Source organism: Mobula hypostoma, chromosome 1 (assembly GCF_963921235.1).
Source record: "Mobula hypostoma chromosome 1, sMobHyp1.1, whole genome shotgun sequence".
Classification (NCBI taxonomy): domain Eukaryota; kingdom Metazoa; phylum Chordata; class Chondrichthyes; order Myliobatiformes; family Myliobatidae; genus Mobula; species Mobula hypostoma.
In genome coordinates, this window is record NC_086097.1 from 123,553,799 (window position 1) to 123,579,230 (window position 25,432).

Genomic DNA, 25,432 nt, shown 5'->3' on the forward strand with positions numbered 1-25,432 from the left:
GTGTTTCTGTCAGAATAAAAGGCAAGAATAAGAAGTTTAGAGAACACTATTCCCTCTAATTTTCTTACAGCTGTGTGGACAAACCATTGTTCTGAGCAGGAAATTTGTACATGGCCTGAAAAACTGTGTAACACTTTAAATGCTTTTTTTTGTAATATGCACATCAAACAAACACTAACCACAACTCACAACATAAGTAAACAATGTCAGACAGTCAAAACAAATGAAAGGCAAAAGTAAGATGTCTTGACTAGACAGTATCGGCACTCAGGGGCCGACGGTTTATTAATGATGAACTACTGACTTCCCTTCTGTGTTTATTGTTGCAATTTGTAACAGTGTTGTAACTTGAAATACTAACAATGTACTATAAATATGTTGAAACTCTAAAATATCTCAGGTACATTTATTACTCAGAAAATATATGGATTATATTCATGAAACATAATTAATGACAGGGTATTTCATAATTATATTTACATAAATGTTTAAATTATATTAGCATCACTTGAAAATTATATTGACATCATAAAAAAAGAAAATTCGGGCTGCATAGCAACAAAGGCTACGTGTGCAGGAACATTTCAGTTACTGCATGGCCTTTCACCCGTGAAGATTAGGTGGAAAAGTGTGAGAGAACCTTGGTTTTCAAGAGATTCTGAGGCCCTTGTTAAGAAAAAGAAGGAAGTGTTTTGCAGGTGTGGGCAGCAAGGAGCTAACAAGGTACTTGAGAAGTATAAAAAATGCAAGAGAACACTTAAATAGGAGAGCTAAAAGAAGGCACAAGGTTGCTCTAGCAGACAAGATGAAGTAGAATTCCAAAGGGCTTCTACAGATATATTAAGAGCAAAAGGATAGCAGGGGACAACATTTATCCCCTTGAAGATCAGTGTGGTAATCTATGCATGGAACCAGAAGAGAACGGGGAGATCTTAATTGGATATTTTGCATCTGTATTTACACAGGAGATGGACGGACACACAGTCTATAGAAGTGAGGCAAAGCAGCAGTGGGGTCATACAGATTGCAGAGGAGGAAGTGTTTTCCGTCAGAAGGAAAATTAGGCTGGATAAATCCCCAGAGCCTGACAAGACATTCCCTCGGAACTTGTGGGACTGTAGTACAGAAGTTGCAGGGACCCTAGCAGAGACATTTAAAACATACTTAGCAACTGTGAGGTGCCAGAGGATTGGAGGATAGCTAATGTTGGTCCATTGTTCAAAGTTCAAAGTAAAATTTATTATCAGAGTACATACATGTCACCACATAAACCCCTGAAATTCTTTCTCTGTGGGTATACTTAGCAAATCTATAGAATAGTAACTGTAAACAGGATCTGTAAACTGTAAACATCAGGAACTCTAAACTGTAAACAAACTGTACAAATGCAAATAATAAATAAATAGGAATAAATAATGAGCATAAAATAAGAAGATAAAAGAGTCTTAAGATGAGTGTAGTTATGCCTTTTGTTCAAGAGCCTGATGGTTGAGGTGTAGTAATTGTTCCTGAATCTGGTGGTGTGACAATTGTTTAAGAAAGGCTCTAAGAATAACACAGGAAATTGTAGGCAGATGAGCCTGACATCAGTAGTTGGAAAGTTTTGGAAGGTATTCGAAGGAATCAGATATATAAGTATTGGATACACAGGGGCTGATTGGGGATAGACAGCATGGCTTTATGCATGTTAGGATGTGCCGAACCAATCATATAGAGTTTTTCAAGGAAGTTACCAGGAAAGTTGATGAAGGCAAGGCAGAGGCTGTTGTCTGTATGGACTTTAGCAAGGCCTTTGACAAATTCCCATACGGGAGGTTGGTCAAGAAGGTTCAGTCATTTGGCATTCAAGATGAGGTAGTAAGTTGGATTAAACATTGTCCTGGCAGTAAATGGTTGCCTCTCTGACTGGAGGCCTGTGATGTGTGGTGTGCCGCAGATGTACACGCTGGGCCATTGGTGTTTGTCATCTATGTCAGTGATCTGAGTGATTATATGGTAAACTGGATCAGCAAATGTGTGGATGACACCAAGTTTGTAGGTATAGTGGACAGGGGGAAAACTACTAAAGCTTGCAGTGGGATCTAGACCAGCTGGTGAAATGGGCTGAAAAATGGCAGATGGAATTTAATGCAGACAAGTGTGAAGTGTTGCATTTTGGGAGGACAGTGAGTGGTAGGGCATTTGAAGAAAGCAGTAGAATAGTGGGATCTGGGAATACAGATCCACAATTCCTTGAAAGTGGCATCACAGGTGGATAGGATTGTAAAGAAAGCTTTTGGCACATTGGCCTTCATAAATCAAAGTATTGAGTACAGGAATTGGGATGTTATGGCTACGGGACTGCTGCAAGTCCATGTTCAAGTACTCAACAGAGGGTCTGAACTAATACAACACAGTTGTCGTGGACTTTATAAAGTCAGTCATGGACGGAGTGTGTCCCGACAAAATCATTTACTGTCTTCCAGAACCAAAATCCCCAGACAAATCAATAGATCTGTGATATGCTAAGGGCCGGATCAGTGGCATTCAGGTCTGGTGCCCAAGCAAAGTACAGGAGATCCAGGAGCAATCTCTGCAATGCCATCTCACAGGCAATAGACCAATTCTGGACCAAACTGGATTGACAGCTGTGGCAGAATTTAAAAAGTAAAACTAGCAACCTACAAGGTTTTACTCACAGATGAGCTTAACGCCTCTTAGGCTCACTTTGACCAACAAAACATGGAAGTACTTTCACAAACTCCCATGGTCCCTGACAACCCTGTGACATCTGTCTCTGAGGCTGATGTGAGTGCATCTTTCAGGGTGGTGAAAGCACAGAAAGCATCTGGCCGAATCCTGAAGACCTGTGCTGATGAAGGGTCTCGGCCTGAAACGTCAACTGCACCGCTTCCTAGAGATGCTGCTTGGCCTGCTGCGTTCACCAGCAACTTTTATGTGTGTGACCTGTGCTGACCTACTGGTTGGACTGTTCACTGATATCTTTAACCTATCATTTCAGCAGTCTGGAGGGACCCACCTGCTTCAGGCAGGCTTCAATTGTACCAGTGTCCAAGGGCAATGTGGTAATCTGCCTCAATAACTACCACCCAGTAGCACTTATAGCCAATATGATGAAGTGCTTTGAGAGGCCAGTGATGAAGCTTATCTACTCCTGCATGAAGAGCGCCTTGGATCCTGTCACAGTCAGGTCAGTAGCAGATGCCATTTAACTGGCTCTTCATTCAACCCTGGAATATTGAAACAGTGAAGATACGTACATCAGGATGCTCTTCATTGACCACAATTCTGCATTCAATGCTATCATCTCCTCAAAACCAGTTAATAGGTTTCAAGACCTAGGCCTCATACCTTTTTATGCAACTAGATCCTCGATTTCCACACTTGCAGACCCCGGCAGTTTGGATTGGTAACAACATCTCCTCCAAAATCACCATCAGCATAGATGCACCACAAGGCTGTCTCCTGAGCACCCTACTCTACTTGCTTTACACTCGTGACTGCGAGGCTAAGCACAGCTCCAATGCCATATTTGAGTTAGCTGCCGTTGGCCGATTCAAAGGTGGTGATGAGTCAGCATATAGAATGGAAACTGAAAATCTGGCTGAGTGGTGCCGTAACATCAACCTCTCACTCAATGTTAGCAAGACCAAGGAGCAGATTATTGACTTCAGCAGGAGGAAACCTGGGGTCCATGAGCCAGTCCTCATAAGGTGACCAGAGGTGGAGAGGGTCAGCAACTTTAAATTTTTGGCTTTCAGAGGATCTGTCCCTGATCCAGCATATAACTGCCATTACAAAGAAACCACGGCAGTGGCTCTACCTTGAGGGGATTTAGGAGTTTGTGAAGATTCAGCGTCTAAAACTTTGACAATCTTCTATAGATGTGTGTGGAAAACATATTGACTGGTTGCATCACAGCCTGGTATAGAAACACCAATGTCCTTGAATGGAGAATCCTACAAAAAGTAGTGGATACAGCGCAGCCCATCACAGGTAAAGTCTTCTCCACCACTGAGTACATCTAGAAGGAGTGCCGTTGCAGAAAAGCAACATCCATCATCAAGGACCCCCGCCATCTGGGCCATAGAAGAAGAAGAAAGGGATTCCAGTGACCCCTTTCTTCTTCATTCAGAATGGCAGTTTAAATCAACAGCTTCTCCGGAAAAACACACATCTTGCCCCGTTAATCCATCAAATACAAGATCTTTCGAAAATATCTGAATTGAAAAGGGGGGCAAGAATGGGGGAAAAGGAATGGAGATAAAAAAAGTATCACTTTTGGAGCCTATGGAAGAGAGAGGTATAGCACGCGGCTCTCCTGCATGTGCGCGTGGAGGCGAGGCTGACGCGGGGCCTCGTGCAGGCGAAGCAGCAAATATGACAAGGATTCTGGAGGAGATAGGGGAAGTCCTGCTAAACTGAGGGTATTTTACCAAGAAGGGATACGACTATACCAGACGGTGGAAGAGGCGACTACAGACATGAACAACAGAGGACTGTCCATTAGCGTGGTCAAACTAAAGGAAAGTCTGGTTGAGCAGTTAGGGGATGGGAGCAGGATGAGAGAACGATATTAGGAAGAGACTGTCAGTTCTCAAAGAGCAGCCCTCACCTCCTCCAGAAGAGCCTTAAGGTTTGGCTAACTTTAAAAGTACTGATAAACTTAATGGAAGCAAAAATAGACGGTGATATACCTATCTCGAGAAATACGTGTTATAATGTGGATTTTATATTACTCAATATTTTTAAATTCATTTATTCGTTCCTTTCTCCCCACCTAAATGAGAATATATACATGGAAGGAATACACAGGGAAATCATTTCTGTGTAATGGACACAGTATTTTTTACTTACTTTTGTAGGTACTGCAGCGGGGGCCCTCAACCCACAGGTAGGAGGGGCTATCCCCCATGGCTAGACTTTTCTTCTAGCCCAACCCAGGGTCATCTAGAGACCCCAGCCTTGGAATCACACCTTCGTTACCTTTTTTTTATTATTGGTGTTTCTTGGCTCTTATTCGTTCAGGGAGTAGATCGATTAAGTTATATTCTGCAAATTTCAATGATATACTGGTAGATAAATACACATGGCTAAGGACAAAGTAAAATTCATTTCTTTTAATATCAATGAGCTGTTGAATCCAGTCAAGCGCAGTAAAATTCTATCAAAAATGAAAGAAAGAACAAGTCCATGTAGTATATTTACAGGAAACTCACTTAAGTGATAATGAGCATGGAAAATTAAAGAGAATGGGCTTCATTAATTTGTTTTTCCTCCTCATATAAATCAGGACATAGAAGAGGAGTTACTATTCTCATCTCAAGTAAGCTAAATTTTGAAAAAGTATTCGAAATGGGAGATAAGGAAGGCAGATATATTCTGGTAAGGGAGAATATAGATGGAAATCCAGTTACTTTATTGAATATACACACACCCCCAGGAAGTGATATTAGTTTCTTCCAGAAAATTACTAATATTATGGTAACAGAAACAGAAGGTCTCTTGATATGTGGGGGAGACTTAAATTTACAATTACAACCAAAATTAGGCTCTTCCAATAAAAAAAACTTACGAAACAAAGTCCTTACATAAGAAAGTTAACACTGTTTTTGAGGATGTTGGTCTAATTGATATATGGAGGGACCTTTTCCCCGACAGAACGGATTACACTCATTATTCTGCCCCCCATTCCGTATATACAAGAATAGACTATTTCATAACATTTGGAAAAGATAGAGACAAAATAATTACCTGTGGAATAGGGACAATAGATGTAAGGTACCATGCACCTATATATTTATCTGTTGATTTTGGCCTACAACCAAAGAATACTGTTTGGAAACTAAATTCAAGTCTACTCAATGATCCCTATTTTAAGGAACAAATTAAAAAAGAAATTGGTCTTTACTTAGAGTTCAATGATAATGGAGAGGTTTCACCTCCCATTCTATGGGATATTCTGAAGGCTGTCTTAAGAGAGAAAACTATAGCAATATCTTCATATAAGAAAAAATAAGGAATAGAACATCAGAGGAATTACAAAATAAACTGAAGGAACTAGAAAAAAACACAAATTGAGTTTGGCACAGGATAACTAGAGGAAATTCTAAAAAATTAGGAATGAAATTAATAGTTTGGCTACACAAGAAATTAGAAAAAATGTAATGTTTCTGAAACAGAGACACTATGAGAGTGGATCTAAATCTATGAAAATACTGGCGTGGAAACTGAAAAAAAAAGATAGCAGAAAATACAATTCATAGAATAAGGGATCTAAGAACAAAAGTGATAAAAATAAATAAGCTAAGTGAAATTCAAGAAGCTTTTGAAATGTTTTACAAAACTCTATATTCCAAAATTCCAGGGGGAAGCATAACCCAAATTGACATCTTCCTGAATTCTTTAGAGTTACTCACTTTAAGCAAAGGACAAAATAGAACAATGACTGCTGACATAACTGAAGCTGAACTAAGACTGCAATTAGTAGGCTTAAATTAAGCAAGTCACCAGGATCAGATGGATATACGGCAGAGTGGTATAAAGAGTTTTGAAGTGAGTTAATTCCTGTTTTACTCCCCACACTGAACTGGACCCTAAGAAAGGCGCAAATGCCACCCAGCTGGAAGGAGGCGATAATCTCAGCTATACCGAAAGAAGGAAGGATAAAATGGAATGTGGGTCATTTAGATCAATATCTGTTGTTAATGTAGATTATAGAATATTAACCTCCATCAGGGCCAAACGATCAGAAGAGTTTCTACCCGCACTGATACATAATGATCAGACAGGTTTTATACAACAACGCCGAACACAAGACAATATACGAAGGACACTTCACGTTATGGATCATATTTTAAAAAATGAAATTGAAGCAATAGTGATAAGCGTGAATGCTCAAAAGGCATTTGATTCGGTTAATTGGAATTTTCTCTATAGAGTTTTACATAGATTTGGTCTACATGACACAATTATTAAAACTATACGGGCACTATACGACAATCCTACTGCCAGGATTAAAATCAATGGATATTTATCTAATAGTTTTACCCTAGAAAGGGGCACCAGACAGAGCTGTGCATGGTCACCGCTACTCTTCACATTATATCTGGAACCATTAGCTCAATACATCAGACAAAATGAAGATATTCGAATTACTATTAAAGAGACAGAGCATATATTGGCATGTTATGCGGATGACATTTTGATCTATCTCGGGCAACCAACATACTCTTTACCTAAATTGATGCAATCCTTTGAACAATATGGCCAATTATCAGGATACAACACAAATAAAACCAAACTACTTTCATATAACTATAGCCCAACAAGAGAAATTGTAAGTAGATATCCTTGGGCATGGCAAACAGAGTCCACCAAATATTTGGGTATCATTATGCAAAAAGATTTGGCAAAATTAGATTCAAAGATTCAAAGATTCAAAAAACTTTATTGTCATTCTAACCATACATCAGCTCTGCAGGGCAGAATGAGACAGTGTTTCTCAGGAGCAGTGCAATCATAACGTAACAAACGCAACACTAAATAATAAACATAACAATAAATAGTAAAACACAATAGCCACATGTCAGTTAAAATCAAGTTATAAGTGTCCAGTGCAAGTTAAAAGTGTCCAAAGCAGAGTCAGGTAGAGCAGCTATTTAGCAGTCTGACTGCCTGTGGGAGGAAGCTGTTTGGTAGCCTTGTGGTTTTAGTTTTGATGCTCCTGTAACGTTTGCCTGATGGCAGAAGAACAAGCAGTTCATGGAGAAGGTGTGAGTGGTCTTTAATGATGTACCGTGTCTTCTGGAGGCATCGATTCTGAAAGAGGTCTTGGACAGAAGGTAGGGAGACCCCAATAACCTTCTCTACTCCCCTAACCACCCTCTGCAAGGCTTTTTTGTCGACAGCACTGCAGCTGGAATACCAGGTTGTGATGCAAAAGGTCAGCACACTCTCAACCACGCCTCTGTAGAATGTAGTTAAGATGTTAGTGGGGAGTGATGCTTGTTTAAGCTTCCTCAGAAAGTACAATCTCTGCTGGGCCCGTTTCACAAACCCAGTGGTGTTCCTGGACCAGGTGAGATTGTCCGAGATCTGCACCCCAAGGAACTTGATATTTTCACTCTCTCCACTGTGGAGCCGCTGATGCTGAGGGGTGTGTGCTCAGGTTGAGACCGTCTGAAATCGACGATTATCTCCTTGGTTTTGTTGACATTAAGCATCAAGTTGTTATCCCTGCACCAGCTCTCTAGGTGTTTGACCTCCTCCCTGTACATTGTTTCATCATTTTTGCTGATGAGCCCCACCACTGTGGTATCATCTGCAAATTTAATGATCAGCCTATATTTATATATATCAGCTTAATTAATTATCAGCCTATATATATAAAAAATTAAGGAAGATATAACAAGATGGAACCTAATTCTTTTTCTTGGTCTCAGTTCAAAGATTGAATCTATTAAGATGAATATACTGCCCAGACTACTAAATTTCTTTCAGACCCTACCAATAGGGATTAACCAAAATCAGTGGAACAAGATGCTATCAAGATATATATGGCAAGGTAAAAGGCCTAGGGTTCATCTCAAAACTTTGCAATTAGCCAAGGAAAGGGGGGATGGGGCCTACCTTCTCTTAGAGATTATTGTTTTTCAGCTCAGTTGAGAGCCGTGATATGCTGGTGCAACCCATCATATGATGCTCAATGGAAAAACATTGAGGAGAGGATACTTTCCATCCCCATACAGGCAATTTTGGCTGATAACAACCTACAAAGTTACATAAATAATATTGAAAACCTGTGGGTGAAATGAACTCTTAAAATATGGAAAACTATTATAAAAGAATATAAACTAGAGAGAGACATTGCAATTCTTAAATGGTGTGCATATGACTCGGATTTTACGCCGAATAAACTGGATGCTAGATTTAAGGACTGGACAGCTAAAGAAATAACAGCTATTTGCAATATAATGAAAGAAGGAACACTGTTCAGTTTTGAAATGCTCAAAGAGAAACACTTATTAGAAAAACAAGACTTTTACCAGTATTTACAGATGCAACAGTATGTTAATAGGATGGTTAAAAATGTAACCAAGGCAAGTACATGTCTGATAGAGCTATTTAGAAAAGCATATAATTCAGACAATGGTAGTAGAATAATTTCAAGCATTAAAACACATTTGACTTCATACATTAAAACAAAATGGGAGAAGGAAGGAGGGATAATAATATCTGAGGAAGACTGGACAATAATATGGAGGTATCAATGGAAGTGTACCAGTTCAGAGAAATGGAGGGAGATCGGGTGGAAAAACTTGGTAAGATATTTTATTATACCCTTTCAGAAATCCCATGATAATAGTAACCCCCCTGATTGCTGCAGAAATTGTGGAAATCAAAATGCAAACCATTATCATATTTTCTGGGAATGCCCCGTTATCAACGACTATTGAAGTGGGATACATAATGCCCCACAAGACATCTTTAAATGTGAAATACCCTTAGCGAGTAAGACCATATATTTTTGGGTATATACCTCAAGAATGGTTGAAAAGAGATAAATATTTAATGAATGTACTGCTGGTGGCTGCTAAAAAGACCCTTACCAGGAAATGGTTATCTCAGGAGAGCTCAACTTTAAACGTATGGATGGAAATTACAATGGACATTTACAAAATGGAGAAGATAACAGCATCCGTTAATCATAAGTTGGAACAATTTTATTCATACTGGAAAAAATGGTTTAACTACATAACACCTCCAGTACAAGGCCTTGGTGAGACCACACCTGGAGTATTGTGTGCGGTTTTAGTCCCCTAATCTGAGGAAAGACATCCTTGCCATAGAGGGAGTACAAAGAAGGTTCACCAGATTGATTCCTAGGATGGCAGGACTTTCATATGAAGAAAGACTGGATGAACTGGGCTTGTACTCATTGGAATTTAGAAGATTGAGGGGGGATCTGATTGAAATGTATAAAATCCTAAAGGGATTGGACAGGCTAGATGCAGGAAGATTGTTCCCGATGTTGGGGAAGTCCAGAATGAGGGGTCACAGTTTGAGGATAAAAGGGAAGCCTTTTAGGACCGAGATTAGGAAAAACTTCTTCACACAGAGAGTGGTGAATCTGTGGAATTCTCTGTCACAGGAAACAGTTGAGGCCAGTTCATTGGCTATATTTAAGAGGGAGTTAGATATGGCCCTTGTGGCTACGGGGATCAGGGGGTATGGTGGGAAGGCTGGGGCGGGGTTCTGAGTTGGATGATCAGCCATGATCATACTGAATGGCGGTGCAGGCTCGAAGGGCTGAATGGCCTACTCCTGCACCTATTTTCTATGTTTCTATGTTTCTATGTTTCTCATAGGCCTGATTTTATTCTTACAAGTCAATGAATATGCTGTAAAAAAAATCACTCCCTACTCTGTACATAGTTTTCTTCTTTCGATTGTTCTTTCTTTCCTATCCTTTCTATAAATGTGTACCTCAGATAAATATTATGTGGAGATTTGTGACAAATGTGATTATATGATATATATGTACAGTATCTGAAATACATCTTATGGAAATGCTTGTCTGATGATGAAATTCAATAAAAAATAAATTACAAAAAAAAAAGAAAGCCCTTAACTCGGAGTGGAGTCATGATGGTGTTTTTTTAGCAGACTTTCTTATTTTTACGAGGCTGAGTTGCTAGCTCGATGCTCAACCCAGCACAGATGGAAAGCATGCAAGGGAGCTGGCTGGATTCGAACTTGGGAGCCTTCGCTCCGAAGTCCGGCACTGATGCCACTACACCACCAGCCGGACATCTTCTGGACCATCTGGACCTTCTTATTGCTGCCATCAGGAAGGATCATTGAAACCTACCAAATGTTGAAAGGATTAGATAGGGTGGATGTGGAGATGATGTTTTATCCTGAACCAGAGGGCATAGTCTCAATATTGAGGGACAACCTTTTAGAACAGAAGTAAGGAGGATTTTTTTTTAGCCAGAGAGTAATGAAGCTGTGGAATGCTCTGCCATAGACTGTAATGGATATATTTAAGGTGGAAGTTGATAGTTTCCTGATCAGTCAGGGCATCAAAGGATATGACGAGAAGACAGATATATGGGATTGAGTGGGATCCGGGATCAGCCATGATGGAATGGCGGAGCAGACGTGATGGGCTGAATGGCCTAATTCTGCTCCTATGTCTTATGGGGGTCTAAGGAGTACGGGAACCTCACAATCCTCACTACCAGGTTCAGGAACAGTTACGACCCCTCAGCCATCAGGTACTTGAACCAGAGGGGGTAACTTCACTTAATGTCACTCACCCTTACACAGAATGGTTCCCACAAACTACTGACTCACTTTCAGGGACTCTTCATCTCGTGTACTCAATATTGCTTATTGTATTTTTTTTTCTTTTGTATTTGCATAGTTTGTTGTCTTTTTCACATAGGTGTTTGTCTGTCTTGATGTGTGCAGTTTTTCATCAATTCTATGGTGTGTCTATGTATTGCGTGTCTGTGACCGTCTGAAAGAAAAGTAATCTCAGGGTTGTATATGATGACACATATGTACTTTGATAATAAATTTACTTTGTACTTTGAACTTAGAGAGTGCAGAGAAAATTTACAAGGGTGTTGCCAGGACTTGAGAACCTGAGGAAAGGTTAGGAGATTATGACCTTATTCCTGAGAGCATAGGAAAATGAAGAGATTTGATAGAGATATACAAAACTATAAGCACCACAATGGTGTAGCAGTTAGCACGATGCTATTACAGCTCGGGGCATCAGAGTCTGGAGTTCAATTTTGATGTCATCTTTAAGTAAGTCTGCATGTCCTCCCCCCGGAATGTGTGAGTTTCCTCCGGGTGCTCCAGTTTCCTCCCACAGTCCAATGATGTACCAGTTAGTAGGTTGATAGCTCATTGTAAATTGTCCGTGATTAGGCTAGAGTTAAATCAAGGATTGCTGGACATTGTGACTCAAAGTGATAGAAGGGCTTATTCTGTGCTGTATCTCGATAACTTAATGAAGTATTGATAGGGTGAGTGCAAGCAGGCCTTTTCGTTGAGATTGGGTGAGACTGGAACTCGAGGTCATGGGCTCAGGGTGAAAGGTGGAATGCTTAAGGGGAACATGAAAGGGAAATTCTTCACTCAGAGGGTAGTGAGAGTGTGGATCAAGCGGCCAGCACAAGTGCGGAATGTGGGTTCGATTTCAAGGTTTAAGAGAAATTTGGAACGGTACGTAGATGGGAGGGATGTGAATGGCTGTGGTCTGGGTGCAGGTCGATGGGAATAGACAGTTGACTACTTAGGCATTGACTGGAAGGCCCTTAGGGGCTGGCTCTGTGCTGTAGTGTTGTATGACTCTATAACCCAGTTGTTATCACAATTCCATGTAATCTTTAAAGTTCAGTGAACCAGACACACGGCAAATTCCTACCATACTGTGAACTGTTTGCTGAGTCTTTTTACTCAATGGTCTGTCACAGAACCCTCTGATTCCACATGACAGTAATTCTAACCGAGCCTAGCCAAGTAAAGCTATGTCACTTTATGTACAAAATGTCTGTTGCCAATTACAGTTCTATAACAATACTCTTTTGTACACGTGCATTATAGCTATAATAAATACAACTTGTAGTTTGGAGTATACATTAAGAGGTGTTAAATCAGTTCCACTTCTTTATGACAACATCCATTTATGTATCACCCTCGATATATCAAAATGTCTGAATGTCCAGTACAAAAACAGTATCAAATTAAAACAAAAGTTAATCTATTTAAGTGTATATTAGGGCTGTGGGCCAATAGGATTAGGCAGGATAACAGTTCTGCGCAAATTAGATGGGCCAAAAGGCCTGTGCTATAGTGCTCTATGACAAAGACTCCAGGATCAAAAGGTTGGTCATTCAAAAGGTGTGGATTTTAAGGAGTGTCTTAAAGGTAAATTAGAGAAGAAGTAATGGAAAGGCTTAGGGAGGATACAACAGAGCCTACAGAAAAGAAGTCATCTCTCTCACATAGCGGTGTCAAGAAAACAACCCTCTCTCTCAATGTTGCAAAAGCAAAAGAGCTGGTTGTGGATTACAGGAGGAATGGAGACAGGCTAACCCCTATTGACATCAATGGATCTGGGGTTGAGAGGGTAAACAGCTTCAAGTTCCTCGGCATCCACATCACCGAGGACCTCACTTGGTCTATACACAGCAGCTGTGTGATGAAAAAGGCACAACAGCACCTCTTTCACCTCAATCTGTTGAAGAAGTTTGGTATGGGCCCCCAAATCCTAAGAACTTTCTACAGGGGCACAATTGAGAGCATCTTGACTGGCTGCATCACTGCCTGGTATGGGAGCTACCTCCCTTAATCGCAGGACTCTGCAGAGAGTGGTGCGGACAGCACAGCGCATCTGTAGTTGTGAACTTCCCATGATTCAGGACATTTACAAGGATAGGAGTGTAAAAAGGGCCCGTAGGATCATTGGGAACCCAAGCCATCCCAACCACAATCTATTCCAGCTGCTACCATCCGGGAAGCAGTACCGCAGCATAAAAGCCAGGACCAACAGGCTCCGGGACAGCTTCAGTTTATTGCTGGAAAAGGCTATTGAATGATTGGCAAAGGACAGAGTTTGTGACCAGGATTAAAGCCAGTGGCTTCAGGGTTCTAATTATTCTAGACTTTAGTCCCTATCAAAAGTTCCATCATTTATCAATGACTCCACCCTATTTGTGCCAGCCCTCTGAAGGTGAACAAGAGTATTCACATGCTGTAGTCAGTGTCCATCCCCCATACAACTGTCTGCCCCAGAGCCAGGTTATCTGTCGGTGAAATGTTCAGCCATGTCATTATTACCACTGGGTTTGATGTTTCAATGTACTTACTCCTGGCTAGGTACGTTTTTTGCAGACTCTGTAAATCTGATGTCATTCTGATGCCTAAAATGAGGAGTATTTATTTACCACACGTACATCAAAATATACAGTGAAATGGGTTGTTTGTGTTAACAACCAGCACAACCCAGTGATGTGTTGAGGGCAAGTGCCACCAGACACTATAACAATCAAGTTGCAGGCACCAATCACCACACAGATTTCTGAGCTCCTGGCTAAGCAACATCTTGCTTTAAAATTGCTTATCCTTTTTTGCCAATCTCTCCACAGACTGCTCCCTAATTTCATCCAGTCCTGCAATCCTCTGAGCTCCTGTAATCCTGGCCTCTTGTATATCCATCATTTTAATCACTCTACCAAAACCATGCCTTCAGATGCCAAGAAACTAAGCTCTACAATTCTCTTCTCTGACCTCTCTACCTACCTAATTCTGTTTGCCTTTAAGGCATTCCTTAAACACTATTCCATTCAGTGTTGTTTAATATTCTGAGTTTTCATTCAAACAAACTCTACTGTAGTATTACGGATAAAGTTTGTAGAAAATCTTACTTCATATCAACCATATTTGCAAAATCAACTCAAAATATATTGTTCACATCAGCAACTTTAAATCTTGCTCTAAATAAATAATTGAACAGTTTACATAGGGTAGTTTTCTGGCCTTTTTAGTTTCTGAAGGGCCTCTGTCTCTCCTCACCCAAAGCCTGACTTCAGCAATACATTCCATTGCTACAGCTGCTAGTCAGGTTAACAAATCAGGAATACTGTGCCTTTCCTGTAACTGCCCAAAAATAATGATGTAGAATTGTGGAGAAAAAAAAATCCATACAATAAGCTGCTTTTTTAATGCAGTTTTAGCTTTCTATGTTTCTGTTTAAAACCAAGCTATAAATACACTTATCTGCCAACGGCAATATTTTCTTGATTCATTAGGAAAACTAAATTGCTACCCTTCTTTCATTTAGCAAATTACCAAACACAACTAAAAATGTTCCTACAGCTGTCTTCAGGACTGAGGTTACATTTTTTTCCCCCTGAAGTCTTAGTATAAACATCCTGAGTCTGCATTCAGGCATTCTTGAAGCTATTGTGAATTAGGACTGCTCACAACAAAAGGATTATCTTTTATCATATTGTTTCACAGTATTTCCACCAGTAGAAAATGCTGAAGAGGGAGCTAAAATTGCACTATCACTCATTTAAAGATCATTCTGCACAAGAAAGTTGTACTTGACACATTTCATCATGTCTGCATAGATATATTGGACGATAGTTCTAATTTGAAACAATAGCTTTGTATTTGGTTGCCAGCATTAACTCACCTTGACAAAGCAATGCATTTGATGAGGAAAATGCCCAAACTGTTTTGTACAGTTTTACTCTAGTAAAATCTTTCACAGACCAACATCTGGTTAAAAAGGCAGGAGCGTGCACTTCATAGAGTCAGATTGCACATTGAGCATCAGAGCACAGGAAGCACTAATTACTTCCATGCATACTTCCTACAATTCAGTGACACAGATGTATTTAATGGATGACACCATTTTGAGATGTAAGTGCTAAGTGGATCAAAGATTGGCCATTTAGCAGAATCTATTTAACCAAGGATAAAGAATTGACATCACAGCTGGAAATAACCTACTGCAAATTTTACTTTTGCTTTCCTTGACACTTAATGCTGAAGTTTTGTGTTTCATTGAAATTGCTCCCAACATGCAACTCACTTCATTACAGTGTTTGCACAACTCACTTTTCAGTCTTTTACACATATAGAATCTATATTTTAGGGGCATCATAATTCCCTTGAAAATCATACACTTTAACTTTACAAAGCAAAGACAAAAGTACATCTTCAAATCTGAAAACCTCATTGCTAACATTAGTTTAATAGGTTATTTGTAAGGTTTTCTTTCCTTCTACTTTGAGAAGTAAAAGCTGGATTTTAATATAAAGTGAGACGAGGCTGTGTTGTATTTGAAGTAGTCCTGTCCGGTAAGATATTTATCCCTTTAAATCAGATACTGTACTTGAGAGTTTAGATACTTGTTTGGCCCTAGGTTATCATCACACTAAATGTTGCTTTGTCAAGGTGCCTCTTTATATGAAGACGCTGTATCTCATTTTACCACATAGTGCTGTGTAAATATTGCTGTATAAGTCTGTCCTGCCAGTATTTTGGAAGAGTTAAAACAGGGTAGTGAAATTTAAATGCTGATATAATTAAAACACTCGTGTTTAACCAATATAATTAGAATTGGTAGCATTCAACAAATATTTCTTCAAAACGCTAATTGTTGACTTCTGTATATACATATTCTACTAAATCTTAAAGAAACTGCCTAAGTATAACCCAGTACATTATTAATGGGTAAGTAAATGTTGTTCTCCTTTACACTAATGGACTGAAGAATGACAATAAACAATCTTAAATTTTGAAGAAATGATCAAATTCATTATTGCCTTCAACATGTCGGCACAGCATTTAATTGATTGACAGACACTGTAACAGAAAATCGTGACCGCAGAATGGATATACATCTCACAGTCTACAAGTAGCCATGATAACAGCCTTTCTGCAGTCTTCTGAGACCTGGACTGCCTACAGCAGGCACCTTAAGACATTGGAAAGATACCATTAATGGTATCTCCAAAAAATATTAGAAAGTTTTTGACAAGAACAGACCATTCATCCCAACAAAGCTTGTTAATTTCCCATTTACATAGTGCGTTGAACACTAAACATCAGTGTCCTTCTTGGCCATTCCTCAATATTGAAGCACTCAGTTAGCTAGACTGGGTACTCACACCCCCAGCACTGACGCTCCCGAAACAGCATCCCTAAATGAATATTCTATTTCTAGCTCCAGCACAGGAAGACACAAAAGACGAAAAGATTCAGGGAAATGCTCAAAGTGTCATTGAAAAGTGCCAAACCCCCACTGATTCCTGGAAACCTCAGACCCATGACCACTCGAAGTGGAGAAGAATGTTTTTTGACAACCTCGAGCAGGCAGTTACCCTGTGTATATAGTAGAAGTAGTGCAGCACTTTACACCCGCCCACTGCTGCTGTCACTTCCATTCCATATGGAAAAGTCCGCAATTCCCACATTGACTTCATTAGTCACTTCAGAACCCACAAAACCAGATTCATCCCAAAGGAATGCATATAAAGAAGTATAATGACTAGGACTACTTCAAAACCTTAGAACAAAAGCTCACAGTTCATGTTTATGTTACAAATTAAAACAGTATCATTGCTTTGTTCATCACTTGGAAAAAATCTTTGAGTTCATTGGCCCAAGCTCTTAGCCACTAAAAGATCCAAAGAGAGACTTAATATATGCCAAGTAGATTTTTTTGGCTTTGGTTACTAGGGCATTTAATTTTTGAAAATCCACCTGCATAATTAAGAATTTTCAAGCAGCTGCTAAGTAAAATGCAATGGTTTATTTCAGTTTGCTAAATTTTGTACACTTTAGGAATACATCTATTTCTCTTCATTTATTGAGTTCTGGCACTGGTTAATAAATCTACAGTTCTATGACTCCAGAGGTTACTGCTAGATGTTAATTTATTAAGATCATGCAACATGTCAGCACAGAACACACATGTTTTCTACTGCTTATCCAGCCAAGATGATTTTTGCTTTGTTTTTTAAAAATGCATTGGATCAAAGAAAATATTTCCAAGAAAAACACATACACTCACAGTTCATACAAATGCAGGGAACATTATTCCCTGGAGTGTAGGAAAATGAGGGGAGATTTGATAGAGGTATACAAAATTATGAGGGGTGTAGACAGGGTGAATGCAAGCAGGCTTTTTCCACTGAGGTTGGATGAGACTGCAACTAGTGATCATGGGTTAAGGACAAAAGGTGAAATATTTAAGGGGGATCTGAGAGGGGACCTCTTCACTCAGAGAGTGGTGCCAGAGTGGAACAATTTGCCAGCAGAAATGGTGGACGTGCGTTCAATTTCAACATTTAAGAGAAATTTGGATAAGTACATGGATGGGAGGGGTATGGAGAGTTATGGGTCAGGTGTAGGTTGATGGGACTAGGTAGAGTAACAGTGCAGCATGGACTAGATGGGCCAAAGGGCCTGATTCTGTGCTGTAATGCTCTATGGCTCTATGAGTATTGTTCATGTGCCTCTTCTTATCAGTACTGAGGCAGTTCAAGCTGGCATCATAAGGTCACTGAATACTAATGCTATTGACTGGCTCAGAGACAGTGAACTGACTGTCTAGTCAGCATCATGGGGTGGCCAATGCTGTCTATCATTTATCCGCAAGATGATTCAACCCTCCCCTTATACCTTATTAGACATCCGGTTGGGTATGTGATATCATCTGTTAATATAATTGTTCTGTAGCTAGCTGAAGATGAACTGAAAAACAGTGTAATAATAGAGAATCAACACACACAAAATGCTGAAGCAGGTCAAAAAGCAGCTCAGCTAGCGTCTATGGCGTCCTGATAAAGGGCCTCAGCTCAAAACATCAACTGTTTATTGATGCTGCCTGACCTGCTGAGTTCCTCCATCATTTCGTGTGTGTTGTTCTGGATTTCCAGCATCTGCAGAATCGCTTGTAGTTATGGATTACACCTATTTTTGGTTAGTTGTTTAGACACCACATTTGACCTGATATCAACGTGGGTGTCACCAAAAAAAAAATGAAATTGGAACATTTTACTTTTGAAAAGAAAATCAAGATTTTTTCCAGCATTTTATGTGTGTTGCTCAAGATTTCCAGCATCTGCAGAATCTCTTGTGTTTATAATAATAGATGTTTTCCTTTGTTCTGTGGAGAATTGGCTGGAACAAACGTAGAATTTTTCTCCACTGAAGATGAACAATCAAACTTTAATGATTTTAATGGACCGGGTTTCAGGCACTTCTTCAACCAATTGATTTTCCCCCAACGCAGATTTACAGCCTACACAACGTATATTACATCATACATTGAACAATCTCTTCTATCACTTAAACGTAGCCAAGTTCTTTGACTACTTAAACATAGTCAAAGAACATATATGTCACAATATACTACCTTGAGATTCATTTTCTTGCAGGCATTCACAGTAGACCTCCAAGAGGACCGCAGCCTTGTCGTAGCTCAGAAGCTGGCGTGCTTCAATGACCCGGAGAGCTCTGTTGGCTGCAGTCAGGACTTTATGCTTTGGCTCTTAGTAGGGCCACCCATGACAAACAGGTCAAAGGGTAGAGGGCAGCAATCCTCCATGTTCAGGGTTTCAGCTCAAGGACAAACCACCCTGACTGGCCAAACAAAACTGTTATGGAAACAGCAATGAATTCTACATCTGTGTGCGACAGTATTCCTGAGTCTCGACATGGGACTTGCATGGCGACGGTAAACCGAGAGGAGGCTACGGACATGATGAAGGAAGCTGTGAATGCTACCAGTAATAGAGGACCTTCACTGCTGCCCTAAACGCCAGTGGAGTAACGGGAAAAAGAAGAATTCACAGTAGAATAAAGAAATACAATTATAGGTCCTCTGTCTGAGTGCTTAACACTTTCATAAGTAGATGAATTAGTGACACAAATTTAGTCCAATGTGTTTGATCCAACATTCCCTTGTATATACGTATATGTTTGCAAGGATCCCGAGGTTGGGTTCTGAGCATTTCAGAAGAATGGAATATAGGGGAAGTAATGGGACAGGGTTATTGGGAAGGTTAGAGAGGTGAAATTAGCCCGGTATGGAAAAGGCATTTTGGCTCATGTCAGAAAGCAGAATCTGTGTTGTTGATGATGAGAAGTAACAAAAGACAGAAAGCACAAATGGAAGCTGTTTATGGGGCCCTTAACTGTTGCAATACAGTCAACAGACCATCAATCAAAAAACAACAAGCACGGGGGACTTTAATCATCATACAGAATAGGAAAAATAAACTGGCAGTTAGTCTTGTGGATGAGTTCTCAGAATGCATTCAGGTCAATTTCTCACAATAATTCAAAGTTCAAAGTAAACTTATTATTAAAGTATGTATATGTCACCATTTACTACCCTGAGATTCATTTTTCTTGCAGGCATTCACAGGAGAAAAAAGAACTACAATGGAATCAATACAGACAAGGGCTGATGAGCAACCAATGTGCAAAAGACAAACTGTGCAAATATAAAAAACAGGTAATAATAATAAGTAGATAAGTAAATAAGTAACACTGAGGACATGAGTTGTAGAGTCTTTGAAAATGAGTCCATAGGCTGTGAAATTAGTTCCAGTGTTAAAATGAGTGAAGTTATCCACTCTGGTTCAGGAGCCTGATGGTTGAGGGGTAATAACTGTTCCTGAACCCAGTGGTGTGAGACTGAAAGTGCACCTCCTTCCAGATGGCAGCAATGAAAAGAGAGAGCAGCCTGGATGATAGGAGTCCTTTATGACAGATGCTGCTTTCTTGTGGCAGTGCTCCAGGAATGCTCCATATGTCACTACTTCAGGGCATGACGACCCCGCCTAACACAAGTCCCGGGCTCAGCTGGCTCCAGCTGACAGTACCCGGTATGGGCCCCCATCCAGGGTTACGGATCGCACTGCCTTGTGGGTATCTTCGGGAGAAGGGAAGGCTAAGCAGTAAACCATACACAAATCCAGAGGTAGTTGGATGACGTATCACGTCACCTCCCGGCAGCTCCTGCAGCCAAGCTGATGCCAAATGTACTGCTTTGCATTCCTTTGGACCACATCCGCAAGGCTGAGAGGGGGATCTTGATGTCTGGGCAGCCCAGGATTTCCATATATATCGCCCAGGTCTGCGCCCCGGAACGGGTGTATCCATCGTCTACTTAGACAGACGGAGCCATGAATGCTCCAAATAGATATGTACAATGGACTGGGCTGTGCCCATCACTGTATTGAGACAAGTAGAACTACAAGAAGTAAAGAATTGCCTGAAAAAGAATGAAACTATATAATTTCACAATCAATTTGAAAATGATAAACCTTGTCCAAGGAAGATATCCTAAATTTACAAAAGATAATTGCACGGGTATAAGGAGTGAGTTGGATGAAGCAGATTAGGAAATTAGATTAAAAGGTAATGCAGTACATAAAATGTAAATATCTAAAGAGCTATTTTATAATTTTCAATGAACAGACATTTCACTGAAATTCAGTCTCTCTGATCAAACTCGATGGGCCATATGGCCTAATTTTGCTCCTGTGTCTCATGGTCATCAGTTGTCAGAAAAATGCAAGAGTCCATGATTAAGTAAGTAACAGCAAGGCACTTAGAAAAGCAGAACATGTCTAGGCAGAGTCTATATGGTTTTAGTTGAAAGAAAAATAGTGCTTAACAAATTGTTAAGAGTTCCTTAAGGATATAATAAGCATGATAGAAAATTATTGTAATAAATTTGAATTTCCTGAAGCCATTCAATAAAATGCTACTGCACACGATAAAGCTGGGGGTAAAATACATATTTGAACAGAGGATTGGTTAGGAGATAAGGAACATTAACTATAATTAATGGGGTCCTTCAGGGATAGTGCTGGTGCTTTGACTATTTATGTTAATTTTATATATATATAACCTAGACAAAAGGATCAAGTGCAATGCGTGCACATTTATTGTTATATAAGTATAAATGGGAGATAAGGTATGAGGAAGGTACTAATGTCTAAAAAAATGGATTATACCCATCCAAAATGATGGAGGAACTCAGATGGTCTGGTAGCATTTATGGAGAGGACAAAATTGACATTTCAGGCCAAGACTCTTCACCGGGACTAGAAAGGAAGGGGAAAGAAGCCAGAATAAGAAAGTGGGGGACAGGAAGGAGTACAAACTGGCAGGTGAAAGGTGAGACCAGGTGAGGGGGAGGGTGGGTGAAGGGTGAGGAGTGAAGAAAGAAGCTGGGAGGTAATAGGTTGAAGAGGTAACATGCTGGTGACTTCCTTTTCCCACATTCCAGTCCATGGCTTCCTCTGCTGCCTCAAGGAGGTCATTCTCAGGTTTGAGGAGAAACATTTCATATTCCCTCTGGGTGGCCATCAACCTGATAGCATGAACATTGATTTCTCTAACTTCCAGTATTTTCTCCACTTCTGCCTTCTCTCTTTTTCCATTCCACATTGTGGCCCCCTGCCTACCACTTCCCTTCTCCTCACATGCCCATCACTTCCTTCATGTGGTCATCTTTCTTCTCTTTCTCCAATGGTCCACTCTCATCTCCTACCATATTCCTTCTTCTTCTGACTTGGAAAGTCTTCATTTTAACCACATCCATTAACAATGATGGCTTTCCAGTCGCAGAGAGAAATTCTACTCTAATTCTGCTTCACATTCCCATTCTGACATGTCGGTCCATGGCCTCTTTGCCATGATGAAACCATTCTCAGGTTGGAGGAGCATACCTCATATTCCATCTGTGTAGCCATCAATCTGATGGCATGAACATCAAGTTCTCTCCCCTTCCCCTTTGCTCTTTTCCCATTCCCTATCCTCGCTCCCCTCTTACCCTTTCCCTTCTCCTCACCTGCCTCTGGTGCCCCCTGCCCCATTCCTTTCTCCCATGGTCCACTCCTATCAGATTCCTTCTTCTTCAACCCTTTAGCTCTGCCACCTATCACCTCCCAGTTTCTTACTTCATCACCCCTCCCCCATCCACCCACCTTTCCCCTCACCTGGTTTCACCTATCGCTTGCGAACTCATACTCCTTTCCATTCCCCTGCCATCTTATTCTGACTTCTTTCCCCTTCTATTCCAGTCCTGATGAAAGGTCTTGGCTTGAAACATTGAAATGTGGCTGTTTATTCTCCTCCATTGATGCTGCCTGGCATCCTGACCATCTCCAGCCTTCTACCAACCTCTTGCAATGAATGATGGGATTCTCATGTGGTACATGATTCGGTGCACTTCAACAGCAAAATCTCATTTGCAAACAAAAATACAGTATTCCTTTAAATCCTCCTCCATTTCAACAGCACAGTTATCGATTTTGAACAGCCATCCTGTACAAGCAAGAGTTTGAACAGGTTGTCTTCTTTTGCACATTGGTTATTTGTCAGTCTTTCTGTGCAGTTTTTCTTTGATTCTAGTGTGTTTCTTTGTTCTACTGTGAATGCCTGCAAGAAAATGAATCTCAGTAATATATCGTGACATATGCGTACTTTGAAAATAAAATTTCCTTTGAACTTTGAATTTTGACTTTTGACAGTGTATGGTCCTTTGTCAGGAGATCACCATTTCATCTGCAGGATGGGAATAAGCTGGCTATGTAGCAAAGGCATTTCTGGTTGCTATCACATTCTGTAATCAGACAATGTGGAAAATTAATATTACAGACTTTTATGGTAATTGAAACTCAAAACAGATCTACAGATGCTGGAGATCCAAAATAAAACCAGAAAACACAGGAAAAAGCTCAGCAAGTCAGCCAGCATCTGTAGAAAGAGAAACAGCTAATATTCCTGACTCCAGCTTCAGTTTCTGTTACAGACGTTTGTGATTGCATTTTTATTTGCTACCAGCACTGTTTTGATTTAGTACTTTAAAACCGACACAAAGACAGAAAAAAAATCTATTTTCATGCCAGAACTACTCAGAGTTAATTCTCCTTTACAACTACTTAGAAGAAATAAAGACATTCAGCACTGGCTCTTGGGTGACCAAGTGTTAGAATGTCATGCAGCATATCTTGTTAGGTTTTTATTTGTTGGGTATATGCATTGCAATTCCTAGCAAGTCCCACTCCAATTGCATTTTACAAGTCAGTAATGCCTAAAGAGTCCACTACATAGTTGTGGTCCAAGCATAAACCAGACTGAGCAAGGAAATTAGAATCCTTTTTATAAGGAACTCTAGTAAACCAGATGGGTTCTTACTACAATCCAGTAGTTTTATGATCCTCATTATCGTCACTAGCTTTTCACTCAGTAGTTACTTTATTAGGTACCTCCTGTACCAAATAAAGTGGTCACTGAGTGTATGTTCGTGGCCTTCTGCTGCTGTATCCTATCCACTTCAAGGTTTGACGTGTTATGCATTCCGAGAGGCTCTTCTGCACAACACTATCGTAACAGGTGGTTATCTGAGCTTCTCCCACCTTCTTGTCAGTTTGAACCAGTCTATCCATTCTCCACTGAACTAGAGACTGTTGTTTCTGTGATACTCAAACCACCCCATCTGATACCAACAATCATTCCATGGTCAAATAATCACATTCCTACCCCATTCTGATGTTTGGTCTGAACAACAACTGAATCTCTTGACCATGTCTGCATGCTTTTATACATTGAGTTACTGCCACATGATTGGCTGATTAGATATTTGCATAAATGAGGAGTACAGATGTACCTAATAAAGTGGCCAATGAGTGTATGTAGTATCATATACTACCCTGAGATTTATTTTCTGCAGATACTCACAGTAGAACAAAGAGATGCAATAGAATCAATGAAAAACTACGTGCAAGACTGACAAAGAACCAATGTGTAAAATAAGACTAACTGTGCAAACTAACTAAATAAACAAATAAATAAATACTGCACAATTATAATACAAACAAATAATAACATTGATTGTTCATTCACTTTCATAGACGCTGCCTGACCTCCTGAGTCCCTCCAGCATTTTGTGTGTGTTGCTCTGGATTTCCTGAATCTGAAGAATCTCTTGTGTTTATAGTAATAAATAAATAAATAATGCTGAGACCATGACTCATAGAATCCTTGAAAGTCAATCCTCAATTTGTGTTCACTGTTGAGGTGAGCGAAGTTATCCTTGCTCGTTCAGGAACCAGATGGTTAAATGTTGATAACTGTTCCTGAACCTGGTGGTGTGGGATCTAAGGCTCCTGTATCTCTTTCTCAATTGCAGCAGTGAGAAGAGAGCTTGGAGGTCCTTAACGGTCGATGCTGCTTTCTTGTGGCAACACTCTTTGTAGATGTGCTTCCACCACTTTTACCAGAGCCATTATTTTTTAATCACGAATAAGCAGAAGAAGGGGGAAAATTATTGATATCTTTTCTTTCAGAATAACATCAAATTTTCTACATCTTCTGCAAACCAAACCTATTAAAGCAAATTTGTTGTGATGATTTTCTGCTGTACATTTGACTTAAATAATTTCTACCCTGTTATCTCCAGAGTCATTACTTTTAATTCAAATGTATATAAGGAAGAAGAAGCAGGTGATTAAGGAGATCATATCATTAGAGAGGAATGCAGACAGGAGACCTGTTTTTGAGTTTCTTCATGGTTCCATGGGGAATTATAGATATCTTTTCTTTTTTAAATTGTACAAAAAGACTTTTCAAGTAGTTCATTAGAATTCAAACATTATATGTGAAGCCAAGAATGGGACTGTGTGCTTAAAAGTGAAAGCTAAGACAGACAGGCTAGAAATCTCATAAAATAAGAATGAGTATAGATTTGCCAGATGTTTCCTTTGGTAGGTTCCACATACAGTAAATGGAATTGGAAAATGCTTCTGTCTTATTTCTTGAATTCTCCAACAACTTTCTCTGTGGGTCAAAACTGAATTTCTTAACGTCAGAA